The 4,946-nt window shown below is 51.9% G+C and overlaps 1 non-coding gene across 1 annotated transcript; it reads left to right on the top strand.

Annotated features, from left to right (window-relative positions):
• The first annotated feature begins 1,652 nt into the window (after nucleotides 1-1,652).
• Trnae-cuc lies at nucleotides 1,653-1,721 on the top strand. The gene has a single exon. It is a non-coding gene; the product is annotated as a tRNA-Glu (tRNA).
• The last annotated feature ends 3,225 nt before the right edge of the window (nucleotides 1,722-4,946 follow it).

Below are 4,946 nucleotides of genomic sequence, written 5' to 3'. Positions count from 1 at the left end.
AATTTAAGATGTCGGAATTACTGTGGCTTTATTTAGAAAAGTATGCTACTCTGCCCACTTATTTCGTGATTTTTCGAATTCGCCCCCCCCCCCCCCCTCGGCCCTCTTTCGAAACAAAAATAATATTTAACAGGCAGTCTGATCATTCAAAAGAGGCTTATCTCGGGAAGCTAAGAAGTGCTGACCGCAACACTTTTAGAAAGAAACAAGCCAGGAGCGGTTGTTTATTAATTTTTCACGTATGAAATGCTGGCATAAAAATGTATAATATAAATTACCACACAAGGCATCTTTTACCCAACTAGTAAACCTTTTCCTGCGCCAAAATACGCGGTGTTCGACATTATCATGTACAAATATAAAACAAAAATGCCAATGTCGTGTTTGCGATAACCACCCAGCGCAGTGCATGCACGCGCAGGAAAAATAAAATTGCAGAACTACTTCGGTCAAACCTTCCACAATTGACATGCGGAGGATATGTTTTTAGATCAGGGGATCTGTTCGGTTGCATTAAAATTTACCAACCCCCCCCCCCCCCCCCCGTCACCCTTGTGTTTAGGTTCATGATTCATCCCACAAGCTAAGCTGCGGCGGTTACGTACATTATTCCCTCGTTCGTAACGCTTTTTAGCATCGGTTCTTTTTGAAGTGTTCTTCACGTTAACAAGACATGCCACCATGACCTTGGGTAGCAATGCTTGATACTGAAGAAAATGTTTAAGTCAAACATCTATCTCCGTCTCACTAAAACCGTGCAGTGACCTGTTCAAGAGGAGAAAAAGGAGGAATGGTGGAATCCCAGCCCATCTCTGCCGTTCCTCCTTTCCCCTCCTCTTGAACGGCTTGGAATACGCTCTCTCCCCTGTTGCTTTGGCTGTACTGCACACTTTTAGTGAAACGGAGTATAGTTCTTGCTGCCACAATGTTGTTTCATGGCTGTTGCCCGCTGATCAGTTCAAACGGGTAACGGCCTCGTGAGGCAGAGCAAATCTGCCTTTTGCCTTGGTAATCTTATGTATAATTAAACACACACACACCCAAAAAAAGAAACAGAATTACACAATTCACAAATCTGGAGAAAGATTTGTTCTGCGCCAGTATGGTAAATCATTAATTGTTTTTTTCTTGCTGTCGAACTAGAGTTTCACCAACAAAAAATACCTAGTTGTAGTATTTTGTTTGTTACTGTTTTGTCATTAAAAAGCTAAGTGTTCTTATCATTATTAATTATATATGCACGCATGCTTTTGTCCCTTAAGTTATTGACCCGCTGCTTTTCTTAACGTCATTCGGGCTTCCTTTTTTTTTTTGTCCCTGTTGCAACGAATAAAACGTAGTAGCTTCACTCGATGCCAAATCTGGCTCCAAGCCACATTCGCGAGCCACAAAGAAGCAAGTCCATGATTGCAGGGCAGGCATATTGACTTCATAGCAGAACGCCCAGACGAGTACGATGCGACAGCAGGCAAGTTCCAAGGTTAAGACTCGAAATAAACGGGAAATGAATGTCAGCGCCATTTGTGTTCCCGCTACTTGCGTCCAGTCCTTGATTTCTCTCTTTATCCCCTCAACATCTGAGTCCTTGCTCCGAGAGCTTTGGATATTTTCTCACTGGCCACGTCTTTGCGTCAAGAGGCTGGCTGTATCAGTCCATGGTCTAGTGGTTAGGATACCTGGCTCTCACCCAGGAGGCCCGGGTTCGATTCCCGGTGTCGGAACCAAGCCCCCGGTCACCGTCCCCCCTCCCGCCGACCCCTGGCCGCCAGTATCGCAATCCGAATTTAACCCCTCCGCTGCAACTCACGCGGCCGCAGTCGCCGTCCCGGACCCCTGGCTCCAACAGCAGCAGCCCTTTGGGCTCCCACCCCCCGACCCCGGGAGGTTTTATGCGCCGTTTGACTTCGCCGCAGCACAGCCCTACAATGTCCAAGTCGCTGGCCGCCAGCGCGTCTTCACGGTGCACGACCCCCCCTCCAAAAGGGACATCGCGGAGGCTTTCCTTCACATCCAGCAAGCATCAAGACATTCACCCCACATCGGGAAGCGCGAAGTCACGGAGCTGCAGCTCCTTGAGTGTTTTGTGCAAATCTGGGATTGTAGGTGCACAGGGCTCCCCAACCGGGACAAGCTCAAAATCTTCGACCGAGTACGACTTTTGTATCACGTCGCCCCGTCCGGTTGGGGAGCCGCACTGGAAGGATACGCCGACCCCAGTGCTTCGCTTCTCTTGGGACCCCCCGTCCCCGCACGCCGACCGCTCCAGCCCAGAGCGACTTCACCCGAGAGAACTTCCAGCCCTACAAGGGCCAACCGGCCCACAACCAGGAGCCAGCGCCCCCCCCCCCCCCCAAGTCCCCGAAAAAAACTAAAAAGTGAGGGACAAGAACTGAGCCCTCCCGGCTACCCTGCCGCGAGTTTCAAGGCTCCCGCCCAGGCCCCCCCCTCCCAGGACCTTCTCCAGGAAGATTGACCTGAGCACCATCCGACCCTAAGTGACCGAATCACCGGGCCTTCCCCGGTGAACTTTTCCCTACCTGCCTCGACGACCTCCACTTCAGGCCTTCCCCCCGGAGACGTCGATGCAGTGGTCACCAGTGTATCCCCTGTGCCGCTCCCACCCGGAGTTTCGGTCCCTCCTGAGTGCCAAGAACCTTTGACGTATTACGACGCGGCTACTGGATTTCCCGCGCCGCTACAGCTCATCCTGGGTAACGCCCAGTCCGTCTTGGCCATAGTGGACGGCACGCCAACTTTGGCAATTTTGCAAGACCTTATCCTCCCCGAGGATATCCTAGCCCAGGCTATCAGGGAAGCGGGGATACCCACACACCAACTTGCAGTAGAGACGCCTGGCCTTCCCAGGCACTCCACCACGCAAGACCAGACCGAGACCTCATCATCCTACACCACCCCGTCGGAGCCTTCCTCCACCCCCTCGGATGATGAAGACGCAGAGGAGAACGACAGCCTCGAGGACGCGGCACTCCGAATCCTTCAATGGCTTCATGTCCACGAGCCGTTCCCCCCCCCCCCCCCCCGAAGACGACAACAACGAAGAGCAGGATAGCCGCAGACCAGCCTTCCTGGCCGCCGGCGCCCCGCATCCTCCGGTGCGGCCAAGCCTTCCACCCCCGCTAGTCAACTGGGAACGTGTAAGTGTCACGTTTGGGTTTTCACCCCCTTTTGACCCGTCAGCACTCGTCATTAGAAGCAAAAAAACCTCAGTCTTCAATGCACGCAACCCCCCCCCCCCCCCCCCGCCGAAACAGCAGCGATAAGGGTGATACAAACAAGAAAAAAAAAGACGCTTCTTGCAAACGGGCTGCATTCACCTGACAAGCAATCTTTTACCACGGAATGTGTTTATTGGCTGGAGTTCATGCAAAAAGCGTTAACCTAGAATGCAGAAACAAGCCATTACGCGCGGGCCGAATCGTCACAAGGCATACGTAGCCTGTGAATGTGGAGTACAAATGAGTGAGAGTCACGATTGGCGAGTTTTACCGTGGACCTTAAGATCCGGAACCCGACGCCTTTACTCTGAGTCACCAGGAGGAGGCAAGGTGGAACGCAAGTGGCTATCACTGAAAGGTACGTGCGGTAGTAGGGCAGTGTCGGCGCACCCAGCTGGCTTTCGAATGAAAAAGAATGCTTTGATTCCCATGATATCCAGGGGCTCCGGAAGTCAATTCTGATCGGGGGGGCGGAGGTCAAGGCTCACATTCTTGCAATGCCAGATTCCCCCCCCTCCCCAACTTTGAAGATCGTACGCGCGGAAAAACCGAAATGGACGAAGCGACCTTTGTTTAGCCGAAATCTTTTCTGAGTAACAAAAAGAGATCTTCGAAATGTCTAGCACGCAAGAGCGTTTCCGTGGCCTCTTCTGTCACACCGAACAAAAGTACGAAAATGATTGACGGATGGCAGAAATGCTTTTCGCGCCTAGGCGTCGTGCAGAAACTTCAAGGGGCGCCTCCCATGCTAGGCCAGCTCTGAACCATCTCCGGCCATTATGGGATCAGTGCGCTTAATTGGCACGGTATTGGCATGGGCGAGCTTGGAAGAGCCGATCTCAAGCAAAACTCGTCAAAGAGAGTGTGCAGTCCCTCCAAGGACATATGCTCCGGGCTGCTGTTCGTCGAAGCGCTCTGCCAGGGACCAATTTCCCGCGGCAAGAGGTTTTACGTTTGGAGAGGCTTATCCAGAGCCGGAGGGAGGCCTCCTCCACGCCATCCTTTCCGATGACAAGGAATTGTAGAAAGGTGCCTTTCCTAAGCTGTCCCCGTCCTGCCGCCAGTGATTAAGATGTGACCAATACGCGCGCCTCAAGGCTGGCTCAGAAGAAACGTTTACTCCAGCACTCAACAGGGGTATCAGCTTTACTACCAATTCTCGTCCCGACAAAAGGTCGCTGTCCTTTCTTATTCTGCTTCAAGCTTGGAAGGTGCCGTAGCATGTTGCTCTGACTACATTAAGGGAGGGTTGTGGGTCAGCCTTCAGCGTCGGGGGAGCATGACCCCTACGAAAAAAACATGAAAGGGGCGGACGCCCCCCCCCCCCCCCCTGCCCCCCGGTTCCGGAACCCCAGACGATATCTCAACACCTTCACAGGTCGTGAATAAATTTCAATTTGTTTTGATAGTTGTGAGAAACCCAGGAAGTACGTCGTGCGTGCAACGCATCCGAAACCACACAAGACATTCCCGAGACAATCGTAATGCTTGCGTAACGCACGTGCGATACAAATCGTGCTCCTCGAGTTTATTAAAATGATCGACACAAGTGTAATTTGTGTTTTTACGAAAGCTTCGCGAATTGGCGTCGAGTTAAGCGAAACATTAAAATGGAATAGGTGGGCTAGTTGGTACGTGTTTAACTTGTAAATCGCCTGAAAACGAGGACACGAGGAAGAATAAACAGGACCAAGCGCTATTAGGGTCCCG

This window comes from Ixodes scapularis, unplaced genomic scaffold (assembly GCF_016920785.2).
Source record: "Ixodes scapularis isolate PalLabHiFi unplaced genomic scaffold, ASM1692078v2 PGA_scaffold5__190_contigs__length_132052651, whole genome shotgun sequence".
Classification (NCBI taxonomy): Eukaryota; Metazoa; Arthropoda; class Arachnida; order Ixodida; family Ixodidae; genus Ixodes; species Ixodes scapularis.
The sequence above is the reverse complement of the archived record's forward strand: the minus strand, read 5'-3'. Positions and strand labels throughout refer to the sequence as shown.